The sequence below is a fragment of the Capsicum annuum genome, chromosome 4, assembly GCF_002878395.1.
Source record: "Capsicum annuum cultivar UCD-10X-F1 chromosome 4, UCD10Xv1.1, whole genome shotgun sequence".
Classification (NCBI taxonomy): Eukaryota; Viridiplantae; Streptophyta; class Magnoliopsida; order Solanales; family Solanaceae; genus Capsicum; species Capsicum annuum.
The window spans coordinates 31,799,876-31,824,723 of NC_061114.1; positions in this window are offsets into that span (position 1 = coordinate 31,799,876).

The window sequence follows — 24,848 nt, forward strand, 5'->3', positions numbered from 1 at the left end:
GTAAGTGTAGTGTCATGGAGGTTTAGTCACTAAAAATGTCCATATGTACCATACCAACCCCAAGGACTACATTACAAGTAGAATAAAGTCCTATAGTGATTCTAATCACGTCTGTTAGAAAGATAAGGTAAAGAAAATAAGAGTGAGCCTATGATATTCCGTGCACACTAATTGGATTTTCCCTGTAGGTGCGAGTGTGAGTGTCTCTTGATCATCCCTACATTAACATGTATGATTTCATGCAAGTGATTGGGACTTATTTGTTGTGAGGGAACACAAGTTGTGTTGCTAGAAGCTTACTTGTTTGGGTAGTATAACTTGTACAAATGCTTGGTTATGACATAACCCGAACCGGGGCCTTGTCATAGTGGGCAATTCCAAGTCTAAACAGGACCAGAGACCACCTCCAATACCCTACCTAGCCAACCAACATATATCTTGTGTTGGATAAACTCCGAACATATAACAAGATAATGTATTTATCAATGTGGTGACTTTGGAATAAGTCTATATCCAATACCAACCAAAACAAGTCCAACCACCTAATAACTAAAACCAACTATCCAACCAACCAATAACCATGCCAAACCATGACCCAAACCAAAAATAATAACCCAATGTATATATATATCTTTTATATATATATATATATATATATATATATATATATATAAATCATAAGCAATCCATACCCATGTCCACAGTTGTCCATACAAAGCCTGTAGACCACACCAAAGAGTACCTAGTTGGGACATTCCCCTGATCATAGCAAAAAACCAAAGTCAGAGTAAAGACAAAAGTATGTAAAGTAATCCAAAACATAAAATAAATGCCTTCCAAACTATGGAAGCTCACGACTTCAATCCAATAGCTGATCCCGAATCCAATCACTAAGAAAGAGGAGTGGCATGGCTGGTTCCTGGATCGCGTGGGGATACAGCCACTCAAAGATTGGTTAGCGGGTGAACGTTAGTATGCACTCAGAATAAGGATAAAATAATGCCAACCTTTAAAATCGAGTAAACCAACCATATGTATACAAACCATATATGTACATATATATAACCATGTTGGGAAAGGAAATCAAGTTTAGCATGCCTTTAAAACCATTAACTGGGTAAGCGTAGCTTAACTATCAAAATCCACCCATGGGCCATATGGGTACATTGTAACCCCCTGAACGGGCCCCGATATGTGTAGCCGCACAAATAGGAGATACCATAGGAGTAAGGAATCCTGAGTACCCTTCACTCTCTACAATACATATGTACAAGTGTACTTAGGCGATTCCCATGTTCCCCATAAGTAAAATGTAAGGTCACCATGACCTATCCTTATGACAGCAAACATGAGTTGCCTGTGTTCATCCCTTGGGCTCCCACCTTCATAGTTAGCTTTCATATCCCACCATTATTGCCCAATTAAAACCATTTCCAACCAACCAAACACTATTCCATTTATTATAATTCAAGGCTATTACAAGCGGTATCTTTATACAGACTATAGCTTGCATGCAATGTCCTTCGCGAACATTAGGGTAGTCCTGTGTACCCATAGGTTACATTAGTTAGTTTACTTGGGGGATTCGCTTATACCCCGCAAGTACATCATCATTAAGCTTATTTGGGGGATTCCCACATACCCCACAATTATTTCATTATTAAGCTTTGCTAGGGAGAATCCCGTGTACCCCATTAGATGTTAATTAATAAATTTACTTGGGGGATTCCATTTTACCCCACAAGGATGTTAATGTACCAAACCATTACCATCAAAGCCATCCCATTTAACTAATTAAACTGTTTATACCATTCAAAACATTCAAACCAATGGAAAACCATCCAAATCCATTTAGGGTTCCATTACCAAACCATACCATGCAATAGTTTCAGTAAAGTTCCATAGTAGAGTAAAAGTATTCACTTTGGCATTTTATCAAACATATTGAGGTCATACCTTTTCCAAAACCAAAACCAAAGTATAAAACATCCAATTTAGGGTTACCCATGACCCATTTATTAAACCGTAACTAACATGCACCTACATATGCAAACCATAAGAAAAAACATGAAAAAACATTGTTCAAAACCAATACCTAACAAATGCATCAAGACCCTCAACATTGATTTCGAAATCCACCACTTATGATTCATCATTAGTTGGAACTAATAACAAGGGAAGAAGTACAAGCCTTATACAAGAAGATTCCGTAGAAAAACTTCACTATTGAGCCCCTTAGAAAAACACTTGTGGAAACCCTAGCCTCCAATCTTTAAGAGTAAGTTTGAGAGAGTATTAGATGTGTTTTGATCCTTTAACAAATGTTATGAGAGGCCAACAAGGGTTATATAAACTGGGGATATAAGGGTTTTTGGGTTGGAAATATCTAGACTATCCTTACTTAAAAGTTAGAAACCAAGTCCCAGGAGGGTATGACTTACTTATGTTAACCGTACACTAGGGTACGAGTGGTACCCTAAGTCTTACCCTAGACCTTACCATGACCCTCCACACTGGTCCCAATACAACAACCAAAACCCAAATAATACCTTGGGGTACGAGTGGTACCCCAAATCGTACCTTGTACAGTTTCACAAGGTCACCCTAAGGCATGATACGACTTGGCATCATAAACCTCCTATCCAAGGGTAGGACTTATATGGTGTTGAGCCATATCTTGGATAGTAAACAAGCCATACCTACTGCCCAACTTACGAATGAGACTTCCCCAAATTGTATCTAAGGGTACGATTGGTACACCTGAACTTACCTTGCCCAAAAAGTTCAAATCCCAAGAAATTTTGCAAGGGTCCAAATCCTGGGGTATTTGAGTATCACACACTAGGATCATTTTTCCACTAATGATGTGTAAGGGCCATAACAAGCATGAGGTAACACATTAACACACATCAAGGTTTCCTCCAAAAAAATAGAAAACAAGGACATACATCAAGGTGGGAAGATCATTACATATCCCAAATAAAATTTTCATACGATGAAGACATACCTTATGAACGAGTTCCCAGAATAAAAACGGACATGGATATTTAGACTCCATGTCCTCCTCCACATTCTAAATGGCTTTCTCAGACTTTTGGGCTCTACCATAGAACTTTCACCGAAGCCACACCTTTTGTTCGCAACCAGCGAACTTACCAACTCATGATCCTTACCAAGACTTATTTAAAAACCAAAAGGTCAGAGATACAAGTACTACCCAAGGGAACCAACCCACGAAGGACCACCCCACTTTACCCCAATACAAATACACCAAATACCAAATAAATAGAGCTCATGCTAGAGAGTTAGTCCAATTCCCTATAGATACATCCCCACAAGAGCCTGAGTCTAGATATTACCACCTTCATGTTCAAGCCCATACAAACTAAAAGGAGTTAACTTAGGCCACCGGGCTCTGCTCTTTACATCCATCCTAAAACACTACTCCACCTCCATCACCATTATAACATGAAAAAATTATAGGTAAAAGACAAGGGGAAAACCATAAACAACCATTATAACCAACACCCCAATATATATGAAAGCCAATGTCATATAACAATTATGCTATGGAAACAAATCCTAAAATCTGCCTCCTCAAGCCTCTTAAGTGTCCAAGATAACTACTGGTATATATATCAATCACAACATTCAAGCGTATCGCCCATTCCTGTAGTATGATCTATTTTTCTAAGGATTTAGCAACCCTTACCACTTTTACAAAGGTATTCACCACCTAGTCCTCTCCTAACCAACCTAGTCAAATCCCACATGGAATAGGGTGCGAACTTCGATTTGTTTACGAAAGATTTTACTGGTAGTTTACTATTTACGAAAGATGGGGCTTTATGTTCATCGTGTGTTAAATATCACTTTCAATACTTCAGATTTTGTAATCAAGATAAATGGGAAGACAGAGATATGTTCATCAAGTGTTTTGGGAATTAATAGATACTAGGTAATGCTAGAGATTCTTAGAATGATTAAAACAACAGAATATCCCTGGCGATTATACTATCTGACTTGTCTCTCGACCTCACCAGATAATTTATTATCTAATTCTCTCAAACTTAGATAAATTATATATTTTCAATAGGATGTTATCTCAGGTAGATTAATCCAGTTACTTCATTAATCATTAAACAGAAGGTTGGTAGCTTTCGAGTCCCTATTGATAATTCACGTCCTCTAGTCTATTTCTCCGTTAGATGCAAATAAAACCTAAGGCATAACCTAATGTTTGAAACCACTAGATTTTAGTTAAAACAACAAAATTTCAAGATGTTTTACTACTCTTTGAATCCGTTAAACACCTAGTATCATATCAAACCCTAATCCATGGATCCCATAACTCCGGCTAATGAAATTAGCCGCTCATGATTTGATGAATGAAATAACAAGTTGAATTCATGATTATTATGATAAACTTATGAATGGGTAGAAAACAGCAAGTAGTTTCTCTAATTTAATCACAAGGTAGAAAACCCCAAAAATAGTTGATACAAAATCACAAGAATATTTTATGAAAGAGAGCAAAAATACGTGTCTCTCTTCTTAGAGTTGATGTCTGATAGATGAATTATGAATGAATCAAAAATACCTAAAAGATGCTATTTATACTAAAGCCTGATTAAGAAAATAAAATAACAAAATTAATTAAATTGTTCAGAATAGGTGACGCTCAGTCTGACGCCGCGTCAAGAAGTTGACGCCCTATCACGGATGGCATCAGAGAGGCTTCAGTTGCCTTCAGGTTCTATCTTAGGCTGATGATGTGGCTGACGCCGCGTCAAGGATCTGACGGTGTATCACCAACGTAGTCAGATATCTTCTTCCCATGCTAACTTTCTGCTTAAGGCTGACGCCATTCTTGACACCTTATCACGACTTTGACACCACATCACCGGCATCGTCAAAACTGCTCCTAAAACTGCAACTCTCTGGTTAACGCTGACGCCAATGTTAATAGGCTATCACGAGGCTGACGACTTATCATGGAGGTCGTCAGCTATATTTTCTTCTATTTTGCTCAGAATTTTAACTCTTTTGCTCTGTTATTGTTTATTCTTATTTCTTCAACCCTTTTCTGCAATATCATGAGCAAACACATCAAAATAACAAGAGTTGCTTCAGAATTCACAATTATTTTATGCTAAAAAGCATTAAATATGTTAGCTTTTGCTCACACATTAACACCCTCAACTTAAAAAAATTGCTTGTCCTCAAGAAACAACTAACTAAGAGAATACAACGAACATTCAGCAGTCAACAACCAATTTAGCTCAAAACTCAGTTTATCACCTCCAAGGTCAACCAACTCAAAATTACTATGCAATTTATTGAAAATCAACAATGTAACACAAAGGCTTCTATCCATGGCATCAACTAAGTACCAACAATCATGCATGTATCAATGTACACTACCCAAATAAGTAAGTAACTTAGCAAGATACTTGTGTGCCCTCACAACAAAGAAATTCCCCTCTTTTTCTCATGTCAGACATCAAAAATATAAATACGAGGATCATCACAAAAACACTCACTCTCAGAATAAAGTTCAAACTAGTGTATGCCAAATACCATATGCTTTCCCTGATCGTCATTACCAAGGTTTCCAAATAGGTATGCTAGGATCACTATAGGTCTTTCTTTGGCTTGTAACATAGGATAGGGCTGGTATGATATTATACGACATTTAGAGTGACTAACCTCCTTGGCACTACCTTAACTTATGGGGTCCACTTATTAACCGCTTTTTCTCTCTTTTTCTTTTCTTTTCTTTTTCTTTTTTTCTTCTTTTTTCACTTTTTCTATTTTCTTGATCATACTTTCGGGTGGGTGCACTTTTTTTTTATTCAAGTAGAGTTTCTTTTCTTACTCTTTTTCACTAACACCCAACCTTTTATTCTTTTTCTTTGATTCTTTCTCTTCTACTCTACCCTTTTTCATACCCAACTTATATCACGCACCCCTATAATAGCCACCCTCAACTTAGGCTGTTTGCCTACGTTAAGGTGCATAGTGTCCAAGGCGGACCAGGGTCAAAATAGGTTCATTATGATCTAAATGGAAAGGTGATAGGTTTCATAAAAAGAAAATGGTCAATTCAGGCTCAAAACAGGGATCAAGGGATTTTGTACATTCAGGGAAGTCATTTAGGCTAAAAGTCACGTATAATCCAAAATGGCCTATGATCCTTTTCTAGACCCTATCTCTCAACCAAGGCAAGACGAACTGGGTAAGTTCTAGATTTGGCAATACAACAGGGAACACAGTAAGGTCTCACACACATATGGCACATAAGCATTTCACTGATACTACCTATCTGGTTTATGCATTTGTTTAGCAGTGATTGTTAAGCACTAAACTAATGCCCTAACCAGATGTACAATAGTCATAATTTGAGGCAATTCACACAGTCATGCAAAACAAACCTTCGGAGAGGTATTCAAAATCACAAAAATTAATTGACTACCTACAGAACTTGCACTACTCTTAGTTATTTACAGAACATGCTACAACAACATGCTACCCTACACCCTCAACTTAAAGTCAAAACAAATAAAACTAAGGGTTAGGATATACTTGGAGTCAATTAAGTCTCAAATTATGGGTCCTCGACCATGCAGTAGTGCCATCCTCCTCAGGAGCTTTTCTCTGCTCCGGTTTAGTTGTTCTGCTAGATGAGGCTCCTACAGCCCTTGCTCGCAGTACTTTTTCCTATTTCCAGTTGTCTGCTAGGAATGCCTGTGTTGCCTTTTTTAGATCCGCCTTCGCCTGCTCTATCAGCTCATCATATTCTTGTTGTGTCTTCTCTACCTTCTTCTTCTTCTTTGTCTTTTTCTTAGCTTTGCTCTCATTTTCATCATCTCCTTTCCTTTTTCTCTTACCTTTTTTAGCTTTTTTGTCTTTCTTATTTTTCTTTTCCACTGGCACCGCAGTGAGATCAAGGATTGGAGGGTCATCCACAGATTCCTTATCTGTCTCCCCTGCAGGCATCATAAACTTGTGTTATTGTACTACCGCTATCTCAGCTTTTATCTGTTCTAGGTCCACTCTGAATTCAGCAAGCTCTGCTTCAGTCAGTTCCTATGCCCTTGCATCAAAATAGTTCTCCAGATCTACAACCTGTGCAGGCAAAGTAGCAAAGGGCTCAAGAGCAACCCTAATTATTTTATCTATAGCAGCAGCAAACTGCTTAGCAAAGGCACGTAGCTGCATCTCACACCATCTATCCTGTTTGGCCATTTTTTTGATATCAGTAGGCTGGGATACAGCTTTCACTGGTGCTGTAGGAACTGTTGGACCTGGCTCATCTTTAGGAACTGATCCTTCCTGAGTAGCCTTAGAAGCTTGCACCTCAACTTCAGGTACTAAACTAGGGCCTCCAACTCATAGCGAATCGAGTTGTGGGTCTTGGTGGCATACAACATCTCATTAATCCCGATAATATATGGTACCTCTACCTCTGTGCATAGCCTGGTAATCAGACAAGGGAACGAATAAGCAGTGTCAGATCTCATTACCAGAATCTTGATCTCTTCAACAATAATCTCCCCAAAATTCAGCTTAAGGTTGGACACAAGGCATGCAACCAATATTGCTCCATCATCACCCAGAATATTATCTCCATCAATTGGCATCAAATGGGTGTGCACAACACCCCACCAGAATTTTACCTCTTGAGTCAAAGAAGCCTTGTAAATATGCTCACTAGGTCAGTTCAGCCATAAAGGATCTCCCTCAGCTATAAGTGTAGCTAACAAAGGATGCTGGTACTCCTTACTCTTCAGATGATGGTAGAATACAGGATTTGTGACCTGAGAAGTGAAATTTGGTCAATGTAGAAATCTATTAATAGTCGTATCAGAAATATCTATATTTACCCCACGAACTGGAACTCTGGTCAGCAAAGGCTGGTCTGCTGTGGTCTTTCCACTTTTGCACATGCTCCCTAATCTAGCCTGGTAGTTCGTGTAGAACTCCTGGACTACTATAGGAAAAAATGGGTTATCTCCCTCACCAGTCCATCCCAGCCTATAATATCTAAACTTCTTCTCAACTGCAGGATACCCAAGCAATCCCGTAATGATGACTCTCTTCTCTTGAAACACCGGTCGTGTAGCAGATCTTCTCTTTGTTCTAATCAACCCTTTGAGGAAGATGTCTTCTCCTTCAGGGATCTGCCATCTAACACTCTCTCGAACCTCCGGATTCTTGCATTTTATCAAAGTTCCCCGAACTGGGGGTTCCTTCTCAGCTTGATTTTCAGTCGAGCGGGTTTCAAAGGATGGTTCCTCAGAATTAGATTTTTCAGACTCTGCATTTTCTGCCTCCGGTTCTTCAGATTCAGCCTTCTCAAACTCAGGCTGATTAAAGTCAGTTTGCTTACAACCCTCCTACTCCTAAGACTCACTCTCAGTTAGGGTGGTAGTCTCATTATCATTACTATCCTCCACCACAAATGGGTTTAGGTGGAGAAGGTGCCTTTGGGATGGGTTTCTTTCTTCTCCACCTGACCAATGGTTCTTCATCTTCGTAATCATATTCTTCATCAATAAGCTTACGAACCATCTTAGGCTTGACAGCTTTCTTAGGAGTGTTAGGATTCTTGATTTTAGGTGCCATTAGAATGTTCCTGAACCATAAGACAAAAACAAGTCAAAAATCAAGGTATGACAGTAAAACATGCTATTTGAATTCACTTTTTGTCATCATTACTTGACGCCATAGCTGATAAGGCATCACATTTATGATAGCCTATCAGCTATGTCGTTAGCCTTAAATAGAACTAACACATTTTTATCAAACTTATGACGACATTCCTGATAGGGCATCACAGTTGTGATAGCCTATCAGGGAGGTCGTCAGCCTTAAACAGTGAATGCTTTTTTTTTTTCAATTTTTTGATGACGTAGCTGATAAGGCGCCACGCTTGTGATAGCCTATTAGCAATGTTGTCAGTTCAAAATTGTTCCTCCACTCAAGTTGCTCTCTTAATTTTGGGACCAAATTCTTTGTATAATCATATGGAATTCTTGTTTTTGTACTTATGGTTTTAAATTTTTGCAATTTAGATACAAATTAACCCTAGTTTTCCAATTTTTCATGCTAATGCAACTTGAACTCAAGTTTCTCCTATCTGAGCATCATGTTATCAACTGTTTTCCACTTCAAATACAAGATAACCAAGTTATGGGCATACCTGGTGAACTGACTCCACTTGATTACACGATAGAGAAGGAAGATGAAAGATGAACTTTGATATTCTTGTAATCCCACAACTATCAGGAAGAAGAGGCTTCCTTGTACACTTGGGAGTGTTTTGAAAGGAAAAAAATATCCTAACTAAGGAAATAAACTAAAATCTTACAAGAAAATAAAATAAAGCGGGAACCTGAAGGGTTTTACACCTGGGCCGAGTTGGATTTGGATAGAATTAGGCCCAGAATTTTCAAAATAACACAATGGCTGATGCCAACTCATGATAAGCCGTCAAAAATATGATAGCTTATCACAGACGTCACCAGCCTTAATAGATAAGGTCTCACCCTCTGATCTTTATGACGACGTTGGTGATAAGCCATCACAGTTGTGATAGCCTATCACGAATGTTGTCAAGACCACTTGACTTACATTCTTCAATTTTTACCTTGACCTTTTTGTACCCCTACAATTCCTTCCTATTACTACCTAATTGAATAAAAACAAAATGCATGAAAATAAAATTTTGGGTTGCCCCCCAATAGCGCCTGATTTAGTGTCGCGGCACGACTTGGTTATCTCAACATCTCAGACTTCGTCAAGATGCCGTATCACTACCAAATTACCATATTCTTGGAATACATCCACAACCGAGAAGATGTTCATCTCCTCTAACTACTTCATAAGAGGTTGCATTTTAAATCTGGCCTCCTTTTACCCATATCTGAACTTGAGCTCATTGAGCTCCATATCAACCAATACTCTCCCCGTGGCTAATAATAGTATACCCAAGATGATGGGTACCTCAAAATCAACATCACAATCCATTATCACAAAGCCTGTAGGCAGAATAAAATCATCCACCTTTACCGGTACATCCTATAATATACTGACCAGTCTCTTAACCATCTATCTACCATAACATGATGCATCGTTGTGGGGGTAGGCTCCCTCAATCCAAGCTTCTTGTAGATATCAAACGACATCATATTTATACTTGCTCCTAAGTCACATAAAGCTTTGGTAAACTTTATGGACCCAACTGTGCATGGTATGGTAAATGCTCCAGGATCAGGCTTTTTCTGCACTAAGGATTGTGAAGACACAGCACCACAGTGATGGATGTTTTCCATCGGCTCACAACTTACCTTCCACTTATTTGTTAGCAGTTCCTTCATAAATTTAGCATAGTTCGGCATTTGGCACATTCACAATCAGCTGTTTCATTATTGCCATGAACTTGATAAATTTCTCGTTATCTTTTTTTTTTCAACCTCTGAGGAAATAGAGGTGGTGGTCTTCACATTTGTTTCAATAACACTTTCTCTTTCTTGTCATCTTCTTTCTCTGATATGTCAACAAAACCATCTAGCTTCTCAAACTTCACTGGATTGCTTTCTTCTGATTTATCAACACTTACCCCCTTTTCCACAGTTTTGCCCATTGAAGGGCTAGATACCATCTTATCACTACGAGCCTATACAAGAGCTATCGGTCTGCGGGTTCTGAATCGTATCACTAGGTAAAGTTCCAGCTTTTCTCTGATTCAGTGTAGCCAAAAGTTGGTTCATCTGCTGCTCCAACTGCTTAATAGAAGCTGATTGTGAGCTAACCACTGAGGGTAGAAAACTCACTTTTCATATTAGTTACCCCCGAGTTGGTTGACTCCACTCCCTTCAACAGTTTTTCCATTATGTCCTTCATGGACATCTTGCCAGAACTAGTTGTTGCAGCATCCCGACTTCCAGGAGAAATATACAAACCACTCCTATCATTATTGTTTCTCCAATATCCCTACTCCCTATCTTTATAATCAGGCTTGTCATAGAAAGTCCAACCTTGGTTCCCTTGGCTATTGCCTTGGAAACCCCCATGATTACTGACATAGTTTGCCTCAGCATCAGCACCTGTAAATGCAGTACCCTGAAAATCTATAGCCTTGACCATTTCAGTCTTGCTGGATAGCAAGTGCTTAGCTAACAAGTCCATCTGCGTCTTTAAATGGGCCATGTCCTGATCTCGCTCCTTATCCCTTCTATGCTGCCCTGCAGTAATACCACCAGTAATAGTAGGGCAATCCACTACAGAATCCCTAGTGTGCCAAGCCCGACTCTACTTGGTCATTATATTCAGTATATTAGAAGTATCCAGAAAAGAGAGGTCAATGAATGAACCACCTGCAGTTGACAATTGGCTTTGTCATAGAGTTGAAAGCTCTGTACAAAGTCTTCATCAAGTGAAAGTCTATCATATTGTGGTTCGGACATTGTGCAAGTTTCTTCTTAAACCTTTCCCTAGTCTTATGCAGTGCTTCAATCGAAAGTTTTCTGAAGTTTCTAATCTCATCCCTCACCTATACCCTTGTAGAGGGTGGAAATAACCATTCTAGGAATGCATCTTTTATCTTCTCTAGTTAGTTATAGAGTCGAGATCTAACTCATTCAACCACATTGTTGCCTTTCCAGACAGAGACAATGGAAATAACCTCAACCTGATTGTATTTTAGCTCACTCTCGGATTGTCAAAGGATTTGCAGATAGTAATGAAGTTCACCAAATGCATGTTCAGATCATCACCAGGCAAGCCTCCAAATAAACCTTTCAGATTCAGGAGTTGGATCATGGTACTTGTTATACTGAACTTTGCACCTGGTGCCAACGGTGGCGGAATGATAGCACTTGTTGCACCAACTCTGTCCATTCCTTCATCATCTTTATCAGCCTCATATTGTATAGGCTGTTGACCATATCTACCTCGGATGGAATGGTTTCTATTAATGTTTCGCTACAGTGGCATAGCAACTTGCTCCACTCTCCTTGGGTTTTGAGGATTTAGAAATTCCTCATCACCCAAGACCTCATCATCAGGGATTCAGTGACGTGCTTGTTAACCTAAATTTTTCATATTCACCTGAGACCTAGCTAAAGCAGCTAGTCTTTCTGCTTCCTATTGTTCAGCCATTCTTCCAATTAGTTGAGGTTCCGGATTAATTGGTAATAGTGGTGCTCCGGAACTTCTAGTGCTTTGAATAAACAACAGGTACCTACAATAAAAAACAACAACAAATAAACATAAACCAAGGAAACTTAACTATCAGCAAAATTTTGTGCACAAAATTTTCAGTCTACAATCGTATTCCCCGGCAACGACGACATTTTTGATAACGCTCAAATTACACTCTTGAGTAGGTGTAACCGATTGTTGTCAATATAAGACCCAACTAGGTTGGGGTCGAATCCCACAGGGAATAGGGTGTGAACTTCAATTTGTTTACGAAAGATTTTACTGGTAGTTTACTATTTCCAAAAAATGGGGGTTTAAGTTCACGGGGTGTTAAATATCACTTTCAATACTTCAGTGTTTGTAATTAAGATAAATGGGAAACCAGAGCTATGTTCACCAAGGGTTTTGGGAATTGACAGATACTAGGTACTGCTAGACATTCTCGGAATGATTAGAACAACAAAATATACCTGACGATTACACTATCTAACTTATCTATCGACCTCACCAGACAATTTATTATCTAATTCTCTAAAACTTAGATAACTTATCTATTTACAATAGGATGTTATCTCAGGTAGATTAATCCAGTTATGACATTAATCATTAAACAGAAGGTTGGTAGCTTCCAAGTTCCTGTTGATAATTCACGTCCTCTAGTCTGTTTCTCCGTTAGATGCAAATAAAACCTAAGGCATAACCTAATGTTTGAAACCACTAGATTTTAGTTAAAACAACAAAATTTCAAGATGTTTTACTACTCTTTGAATCCGTTAAATACCTAGTATCATATCAAACCCTAATCCATGGATCCCATAACTCCGGCTAATGAAATTAGCCGCTTATGATTTGATGAATGAAATAACAAGTTGAATTCATGATTATAATGATAAACTTACTAATGGATATAAAACAACAAGTAGTTCCTACGATTTAATCACAAGGTAGAAACCCCAAAAATAGTTGATACAAAAACACAAGAATATTTTATGAAAGAGAGCAAAAATACGTGCCTCTCTTCTTAGAGTTGATGTCTGGTAGATGAATTATGAATAAATCAAAAACCCTAAAAGATGCTATTTATACTAAAGCCTAATTAAGGAAATAAAATAACAAAATTAGTAAAATTGTTCTGAATAGGTGACGCCCAGTCTGACGTCGTGTCAAGAAGTTGATGCCCTATCACGGATAGCGTCAGAGAGGCTTCAGTTGCCTTCAGGTTCTGTCTTAGGCTGATGATGTGGCTGACGTTGAATTAGGGATCTGGCGGCGTATCACCAACCTCGTCAGATATCTTCTACCCATGCTAACTTTCTGCTTAAGGCTGATACCATTCTTGATGCCTTATCACGACTTTGACGCCATGTCACCGGCGTCGTCAGAACTACTCCTAAAACTGTAACTCCCTGGTTAAGGTAATGCCAATGCTAATAGGCTATCACGAGGCTGACGACTTATCGTGGAGGTTGTCAGCCATGTTTTCTTCTATTTTTCTCAGATTTTCAAATCTTTTTCTCCATTATTATTTATTCTCATTTCTTTAGCCTTTTTATGCAATATCATAAGTAAACACATTAAAACAACAAGAGTTGCTTCAGAATTCATAATTATTTTGAGCTAAAAAACATTAAATGTGTTAGATTTTGCTCACACATCAACCTTAGATAAAAAGCATTGTCTATGTAAAGAAAAAAGTATGTAAAGTAATCCATGACATGAAATAGATGCCTTCTGAACTGCTCAGCTCACCACTTCAATCCAACAACTGATCCAAAATTTAATAACTAAGCAAGAGGAGTAGAATGGTAGGTTCCTACATTGCTTGGGGATATAGCCACCCAAAGATGGGTTAGCAAGTGAATGCTAGCCTGCACTCAGGATAAGAAAAAAATAATGCCGACCTTTAAATCTGACTAAACCAACCATATGAATAGAAACCATACATATATATAACCATCCATGGAAAGGGAAATGGGTTTATCATGCATTTAAAACTATTAACCTAGGTATGTGTAGCTTAACTGTCATAATCCACCCACGAGCCATATGGGTCCAGTTTAACCCCTCGAATGGGCCCCGATACGTGTAGTCGCATGAATCAGAGATACCATAGGAGTAAGGGATTCCTGAGTACCCTTCATTCTCTACTATACATATGTACAAGGGTACTTAGGGGATTCATTTATACCCCATAAGTATCATATAAGGTCCCCAAAAACTATCCTCATGTCGTCAAACATGAGTTTCCAATGTTCGTTTCTTGGACTCCAACCTTCATGATTAGCTTTCACACCCTGCCATTATTTCCCAATTAAAACCATTTCCAACTAACCAAACCATTATTCCATTTATTATAATTCAAGGCTAGTACAAGTGGTATTATCATACTGACTATAGATTGCAAGACATGTCCTTACCCAACCTTAGGGGAGTCCCATATACCCTATAGGTTATATTATTTACTTTAGGATTATCATATACCCCACAAGTACATCATCATTAAACTTACTTGGGGGATTCCCGCAAACCCCATAAGTATTTAATTATTTAGCTTTTCTTAGGGGAATCCCATGTATCCCACAATATGTTCATTAATAAGTTTACTTGGGGGATTCCATTGTACCCCACAAGGATGTTAAAATAACCAAACCTTTACCACTAAAACCATTCCATTTAACCAATTAAATTGTTTATACCATTCAAAACATTTAAACCAATTCAAAACTATCCAAATCTATTTAGGGTTCCATTACCAAACCATACCATGCAATAGTTTCAATAAAAGTTCCATAGTGGAGTAAAAGCATTCTCTTTGGCATTTTATCAAACATGTTGAGGTCATACCTTTTCCAAAACCAAAACCAAAGTATAAACCATCCAATTTAGGGTTACCCATGACCCATTTATTAAGTCGTAACCAACATCCACCCACATATGCAAACCATAAGAAAAAATATGTAAAAACATAGTTTAAACTAATACCCAACAATATGCATCAAGACCCTCAACATTGATTTCGAAATCCACCACTTATGATTCATAATACATGTTTAAAACACAATAAAACATGACTTTAGTTGGAACTAACAATGAGGGAAGAAGTACAAGCCTTATACAAGAAGATTCCATAGAAAAACTTGACTTTTGCACCCCTTAGAAGAACACTTGTGGAAACCCTAGCCTCCAATCTTTAAGAGTAAGTTTGAGAGAGTATTAGATGTGTTTTGATCCTTTAAAAAGTGTTATGAGATGCCACCAAGGGTTATATAATGTGGGGAAATAAGGATTTTAGGGTTGGAAATATCTAGACTATCCTTACTTAAAAGTTAGAAACTAAGTCCCAGGAGGGTACGATTCACTCATGTTAACCATGCCCTAGGGTACAAGTAGTACCCTAAATCTTACCCTAGCCTTATCATGACCCTCCACACTGGTCCTAATACAACAACATAAATCCAACTCATACCTTAGCATATGAGTAGTACCCCAAACCGTACCTTGGACAGTTTTACAAGGCCACCCTAAGGCATGATACGACTTGGCATCATAGACCTCCTATCCAAGGGTACGACTTATATGTTGTTGAGCCATATCTTGGATAGTAACCAAGCCATACCTACTGCCCAACATATGAGTGAGCCTTCCCTAAACCGTATCCAAGTGTACAATTGGTACCCCTGAGTTGTACCTTACCCAAAAAGTTCAAATCCCAAGAAATTTTGCAAGGGTCTAAATCCTGGGATATTTGAGTATCACCCACTAGGATCATTTGTCCACTAATGATGTGTAAGGGCCAGAACAAGCATGAGGTAACACATTAACACACATCAATCTTTCCTCCAACCAAACTATAAAACAAGGACATACATCAAGATGGGAAGATCACTACATACCCTAAATAAAATTTACACCCCAACACCTCCATTTCGACCTCTAACTAATGACGATGAACACATACCTTATGAACAAGTTCCCAGAATGAAAATGGACATGTATACTTGGACTCCATGTCCTTCTCCCCATTCTAAATAGATTTTTTAGACTTTTGGGCTCTATCATAGAACCTTCACCAAAGCCACACCTTTTGTTCGCAACTGGCGAACTTACTAACTCATGATACTTACCAAGACTTATTTAAAAAACAAAGGGTCAGAGATACAAGTACTACCCAAGGGAACCAACACATGAAGGACCACCCATACCTTACCCCAATATAAACACACCAAATACCTAATAAATGAAGTTCTAGAGAGTTAGTCCAATTCCACTTATGAATTCCCCATAGATAAATCCCCACAAGAGCCTAAGTCTAGCTATTATCGCCTTCATATTTAAGCCCATCCAAACTAAAAGGAGTTAACTTAGGCCACCGGGCTCTGCTCCTTACATCCATCCTAAAACACTACTTTGCCTCTATCACCATTATAACATAAAAAAATTATATGTAAAAGAAAAGGGGAAAGCCATAAACAACCATTATAACCAACACCCTAATATATCTGAAACCCAAAATCCCAAGAAATTTTGTAAAGGTCCAAATCTTGGGGTGTTTTGGTTTTTTGTTGCTAATAAAATGCCATGTCTTAATTCTCTTGTTTGATATTATTATGCTACATTAATACACATAGTTGGTTTTGAAGTGTTAAAAATGAGGGGAGGGGATAATGTTTTAAGCTTGGAGTTGATGATTCACTGCCATAGATGTCTTGGGGTTTTCCAAGTTAAGTGTCGTTGTTTTTTCTAGTAGAATTGTGTTGCCTTAGACTATGTGAACATTTTAAGTTGAGGGTGTTGATGTGCAATGATTTCATAAAACTTCTGATGCTTAAAAATACAAAAATATGATGTTACTTAGGCCATTTTATTAGATATGTTGTGTTTTGTGTTGTGTTTTTCATAAAACTAGGTTTTGGAGATGAACACAAGAAAAGAAGTAAGAAATTAAAGTTTTTGGACACCTATGTGGGTACCTACGCCCCATAGGTACTACCTACAGGGGGTAGGTATTCGAACATGTGCTAATAAGTTGAAGTCCAAAGATTAAGAAGCTGAAGATTTTGACTATCACCTATGTTGGACTACCTATGGGACGTAGGTATTACCTACACCCCATAGGTGTTAGAATTTATTGAGTTCCTGAGAGATTTTTGTAGAAGCCTGACACTGGCACCTATGTGGGACCACCTATGATCCATTGGTGCCACTTATGGCCCATAAGTGGCCTCGTGGGTGGCCACCGACTCCAATTTTCCTTCTTTATTTTGGATTGGTTTCCTAGGGTTTTCTTTTATTCTATAAATACCATTTTGATTTTTTTAGTTAGTTTGATACTTACAAATATATATTTGATTTCAAGATTTGAAATGGATCTTGGGATTGTTTTGTTCTTGATTTTGGTTAATTACTCAATTTGAGAATTTGGGTTTTTCTTCATAACTTATTGTGAGGTTGATTTAATGCTTTTAATTATGAATTCCGTTGTTTATGTTACAACGATGAGTGACTAATTCCCTTAGCTAGGGTTGTGGGAACCCTAGCTGATTAATGAAGTAGAGAAAGTATAAAATCCTTCTAATTCATTATTGCATGTATTATGATTTGCTTTGTGCTTATTTATTTCCTAATGATTGCAAATATTAAGATCCAGCCTGTATTCACTACGAACCTAAGAGTGAAGTAAATATTAGAAAAATAAGATCACAACAGTGATTTAGAGTTTACTATCGATATAAGATAGTCATCTTCATCTACTTAAGATAATTATCTTCATCTAATAAACTTGAGATTTAGGGGAGTTATTTGAAATCGGGATCTAAGAAAAGGGTTAATAATGCAACACTCTGAGAACGAGAGGAGATGAGTGAAATTCACCAAAGTATGTCAATAGGCTTTAGGTGATAAGCTGTATTGATAGGTAGTGTAATAGTTAGGTTGAACACGATAAGCCTATGGAGTTATAAGCCAGGGGGAACACAGCCCTAGTGGTTGTTTCTGATTGTTCACAACCAAAAGCATTTGAGTTTAGTTACTATTTACTATTCACATCAACCTCTCTTTACTTTCTTGTACTGACCATGATTTTAGTAAGTTTAACAAATAGATCCACATATTCCATGTGGGTTCGATCCCAACCTAATTAGGTTACTATATTTTGCATCAATTACTTTATCTTCAATTGGAGGTGTAGCTTTGGGTGATATCAAACCTCAACACCACAACCGTGGATCTTCCTATATCATAAATACCGGACTCGAACCAATTTCATAACTATCATAAATAACCTCTCAATGTTGGAATCAAATAAAATATAGTATCTCACATACCGGACTTGAACTAGAAATAATATCATAAATATGGGACTTAAATCAGAAGAAAATCACCATTTTCCAGACTAGTACCGGTCTTCATATCATACTTTGTCGGACTTGAATTGGTCTTAACATCTCCCAAGTGCAAGCCTAGAATAAGCCATAATATATATAAATCCTCCTCATCCCAAGAATATAAATATGATAATGTATAAGTATCTATTCAGTCTATAATGAGCTAATAGTAATCTTAGGGAAAGGTGGGCCAAATGGTCCCACTTCTAATCTCGAACGTCCATTCATAGGAAAAATCTTCCCCGAACTAAGCTAAGGTGTTAAATCCCAATACAAAGGTTCCAAAAAAGACTCATTGTATCCCAATATAGAAATACCACCTAAGGATGAGTGGTTATGTCTAGTACACCTAATTACGGTCCCATAATTAGCTAAATAATCAAAACCATAATAAATATACCTGCAAGTCCTAATTTACAACTCCAAATTAGAATTTATTATATCGATACTATGATAAATCCCAATCTAAGAGAAAGGTAAGCCTAGCCTACCTAGACACCAAAGAAAGCTCGATTAAGTACACTAAATTAGCGATTTCCCATTCCGAGAAGCTTTTACAGGATGCCAGACTATCAAAATAGTAATCTATGCATTAATACAAGAACAATAATACCTATATTGAATTTTTATGCTTTGGGTCTAAAATCAAGTTAAAATTTCATGTGGGAACTGCTTGCAAAATTTCACTTTTAAAATCGTCAACACGTCCCTCAATTCTCAAGGACTATTTATCCTTAAGAATGGGTAAATTTTGAGCTCAAATGATACCATAATTCACTCATCCAAGAAATAGGGATTTCTAACTAAATTAGAGAATTAGTTAGAAACTTACAATGATTAAAATAAGGAAATGGTTATTCCAAGTTCCCTAATACCACATAATTACCCAATGATTAGCCTCCCAATTTTCTCGACTCTCTAGGGTTTTAATGCTCTTAAGACTTGTAAAAAATAGGAGAAAATCGTGTAAAAGGGTGAATTTAATGCCCTTTCAAGTGCCTCTTAAGTGACTACTAAACCGCTAAAGTAGTCACCGCTAAAGTGATTTAGTACCACTAAAATAGTACCTAGATAGGGCTGGCCTTTTTCTAAAGCGGACAAGTTGCCACTTAAGCGGCATCTACTTTATTGTACATGCTTTCACTTAGGCAACCTAGCTGGGCCAGCCTTGGACCCTAAAGAGTCTAGCTGACCATTGAATTACCCTCTGCTAAAGCGACCAAATATCCACTTTTGCTGGATGCACCAGCTGAGTCCAACACCAGCTGAAACTTGGAGTTTGCCAAGTTTTCACCGACTCCACGAGATTCATTCAAAATTTTGTGAACACAAAAGAACTATGTTACCATATTAAATTCGTCATTTCAAACTCAATGGTGCCATCTAAATTCCTATCTGATGTTATTTTAATGAAATATTATCCCCATACCCAAGGCCTACTTTTACCAAATTTTGACTAATATCCCAAATTGAGTCTAAAAGCCTTCGGACCCGACTAATAATCTCTTTAGCCTAAAATAAATATTTTATATTTGATAAAATTGTCAAAATTAGCATATGAGATCATTAAATTAAAGTATTTGCCTGATAGACAATCATTACCGGTGAAGACTTCAAAATAAAGAATTGGCTCTAGAAAATAAATGATCTGCCCGATAACTGAACTGTTAGCTCCACCTAGTCACAAATGACTTGGTCTAGCTGTAAGAAAGATCTAATTGGTGAAAAAGTATGAAAATATTAAAATAATTTGGAGAGTAATTGCAGTGATCCTACTAAATCAAAGAAGAGAAATAAAGCCAGGACAACAAGACAATCCTCCTAAGAAGAAATTCAAAAGAAACTACTTTAATTATTTCAAAATTTCCCATAATTTTGCTGATTGTTGGGATCTGAAGAAGGGCAAGATAAAGGATCAAGAAAAAATGGTTGAATTCAAAGAAGAAATGGATGATCTTTGTGCTATGCTTTCAGAATGTAATATAGTTAGAAATTCTAGAGAATGGTGGATAGATTTTGGTGACTTCTGCCATGTGTATGCCAATAAAGAACTATTTGCATCATATGCTCCAGTTCAATTCAGTGAGAAGATATTTATGACGAACTTTGCTACGAAAAAAGTTAAAGAAACAAGTAAGATTTACTTGAAGATTACTTCAAACAAGGTGGTGACACTAAACAATATCATTCATGTTTTGGAGTTGCAAAAGAGTTGAATTTCTACTTCACTTCTGTCTAAGAATGGATTCAAACATATATTTGTTTTTGACAAAGTTGTAATAAGTAAGGGTGAGTTGTATATAGGTAAAGGTTACCTCATCAAGGGCCTTTTTAAAATTAATATAATGACAATTGATTTGAATAAACGTTCTAATTCTTTTTACTTACTTGAGTCAAATGATTTATGACATAAGAGTTTAAGAAAAACCAATTTGAAACCTTGCAAAAATTGATAAGTTTGGAAGTTTTGACTAATTTTGAGTGAAGTAAATCAAAGTGTCAAATATGTGTTGAATCTAAGTGTAATAAGCATCTGTATAAGTCGATTGAAAGGAATTTTAATCCCTTATACGTAATTCACACAAACATTTTTGATATGAAATCAACACCATCTCAAGGTAGAAAAAAGTATTTATGACTTTTATTTACGATTGCACTAGATATTATTATGTTTATTTGCTGCATAATAAGGATAAATCAATAGAAGCATTTAGGCAATATAAAACTAGAGTTAAGAATCAATTGAATAAAAAGATTAAAATGACATGAAGTGATAGGGATGGAGAGTATGAATCTCCTTTTGTAGAGATATATTTAAAAAATAGAATTGTCCACCAAACTACTACCCTATAATCACTTTAATCAAATAAAATTGTGGAAAGTAAAAAAATTCAAACATTGAAGTAAATGATGAATTCCTTACTAATAAGTTTAAGTTTACCATAAAACTTGTATGTGTGTGGGAGGGGGGGGGGAGCTATCCGTACAATGAATATTTAATAGAGTGTCCCATAGCAAGACACAATCTATTCCATACGAGGAATGGAAAGAAAGAAAAATTAACTCGAAATATTTAAAGTGTGGGAGAGTCTATCAAAAGCCCAAGTTTCTATACCCAAAAAAGGTTCAAATCGAACCAAAGACTATGAACTACATTTTTATCAGATATGATATAAACAATAAAGCATGCCAATTTTTAGTTCATAAATCCGAACATTCGGATATCCATGATAATATAGTAGTTGAATAAAATAATGCTGAGTTCTTTGAAAATATTTATCTGTATATAACTAAACTTGAGTTGTCGAGTGAACGGTCTAAACGAGCTAGGGTAAATCAAGGGAAAGTATACTTGATGAAGAAAATCCAAACCAACTATCAAAGGATGTCAACTTCCTTTGGATCAAATTTGGTAACATTTCTCCTTGAAAATGATTCTCAATAATTCAATGAAGCAATATCCTCTACGGACTCATCCTTTTTAAAAGAGGCTGTCAATAGTGACACTGATTCAATCATGAGCAATCATACCTAGGAGTTGGTTGATCTTCCTATAGAGAATAAAATTTTAGGTTCAAAATGGATCTTCAAAAGGAAAATAAAAGTTAATGGTACTATTAAAAAATACAAAGCAAGACTTGTTGTGAAAGGTTTTAGACAAAAAATGGTCTTAATTATTTTGACACATACTCGCCAGTACCAAGGATAATGGTTATTTGAATGTTAGTTATATTAGAAGCGATATATGGTCTTGAAATCCATAAAATAGATGTAAAAATATAATTCTTGAATAAAGATTTGGAGGAAAAAATTTATATGGAACAACCTGAGGATTTTGTATTTTCTAATAAAGAAAGAAAAGTATACAAACTTATTAAATCACTTTATAGACTAAAACAAGCACCCAAATAATGTCATACAAAGTTTGATCAAACTGTGTTGGCAAATGTATTTAAGATAAATGAATGTGATAAATGTGTTTACATTAAAGACTCTCCAAAACACAAAGTCATTATTTGCTTGTATGTGGACGACATTTTGATCATTGATAGATATATTTTTGATATAAATGCTTCAAACGAATGCTAGAAAGTAAATTTGATAGGAAAGACCTTGGATTTGTTGATTTGATCATAGGTATAAAAATTCATAGAACTCCATAAGGATGGCATTCCCACAGTCTCATTACATTGAAAAGGTACTTAATAAGTTCAAGTATTTAGATTTTAATATTGCTAAGGATTCATTCATTGTGAGATTTGCACCTAAAAAAAAATGAAGATGAAAGTGCTTCATAATTGGATTATGCAAGAGTGTCGGAAAGTTTGATGTATATCATGAAATATACGAGACCAGATATAGCATGCACTGTTTGTAAATTAAGATGGTATACAAGAAATCCCAATAATTCATTGGATGGAAATGAAAAGAGTTTTGGGCTATCTAAAATACACTCAAGACTATGCTTCGCATTATAATAAATATCTTGTGGTAATTGCAAGATATAGTGATGAAAATTGGATCACTAGGTCAAATGAAGCAAAATATACAAGTCGATATATATTTACTCTTAATGGAGGAGTAGTGTCTTAGAAATTATCTAAATAGATATATATTTCCCTCTGTACAATAGAATCTATATTTATTGCATTTGATAAAAAATGGTAAAGAAGTTGAATGGTTCCAAAATTTCTTGGAAGATATTCTTTATTGACCCAAACCTTTGGCACTAGTACCATACACTGTGATAGTCAAGCGACAATAGGTAGGATAGAGAGCATAATATATAATGGTAAATTTCATCATATAAAATGGATACATAAGCACTGCCAGGGAACTACTCACTAGTGGAATTGTCATGATTGACTATATGACGTCAAAGGATAATGTGTTGAATTCACTTACAAAAGACCTATATAGAGAGGGAATTTAGAGATCATTGAAGGTAATAGATTTATAACCTAGGACAAGTCATCACGATGGTAAATCTACCTAGTGGACTGGAGATCCCAAGATCCAGGTTCAATAAGATCAAAGAATGTTGTGATTAATGATTTAACATTGTCAATTAAATTAATCAATTCAAATAATGGAGATAATTTTTAGGAAACAAGGATAAGAATTATTTTTTGAAAACATGTAGTAGTTTCTAAGTTTGGTAGATTTAACCAAATAGTTTGATCTATAAGATTTATGAATCACCTATGTGTGGGTGAAGTGGAAGTCGCTTCAAGGAGAATGATAGTAAAGGCCACTTCTCTAAGCTCTCATGAATCAAGAAAGTGTTCAAGGATGAAACAAATAAAAAAATAAGAACCATAAATGGTTAAAGGTTGATTGTGACTAGTGTTGTCTAGGTGTATAGAAAATTTCAACTGTTCAAAGATATCCCATCTACTGATTGATCGAGTGCATCCGATGGAAGTTCACTATGGAAATTTTAAAGGGTAACCTACTTATCCAGATACAATTAGTATTTTCTTGTAAACACATACTTGTCTGCATATTTTTTGAAGAAATAGAAATTCCCTATCCATGTGGGGGATTGTTTGGTTTGTGACTTAAGTGAATAAAAAATAGAGGGACAAAAACTGGAGGAAAAGACAAAATGTGCATTCACTTTATGGAAGAACTTTTCTCTCACATAAGTGGTAGAAAGGAACTTTTTCATTCTTAAATATAGAAGCATTCCTTCATGTTTATAGTGAGGTAAGAGGACAAGTCTCATATCGTTCTTGTCTTCCCTCGCTCGGCTTGGCTTCGACTTTAGATTTATATTTGGATTTGGATTTGTGAAATGGTCTATTGGGAGACTAATTTTGGACAAAATTCAGTTAAAATTTTAGATTTAATGATCCAAAAATCTAATTTGAAAATTTTTCATTTGCAAACGCATATGAGAATGTGAAGATGTTGTCACAACACACCACAAAAAGACGGAACCATTCGACGTACTACTTGAATGCCACAAAGTGACATATAGGTGTATGTCATTATCTTCAAGTGAAGGTGAGGTTTATAAATGGGATAAAAGTTTCTATTTTAGGTAAAAATATAAACTGGGGATGCAGGTGCGGTCCACAGATCGTCTTGATATTTCAAATAGCTGCACCTTTTCATCAATCATTATTTATTTTTAGAAGCAACACTTTTCTACTATAAATATCTAATTTTTTTTCAGCTATTGGCATTAAATTTGAAGTAAAAAACATCTTCCTAAAAGCTCAAGTGTTATTTACAAATCACTGAGTGAGTTCA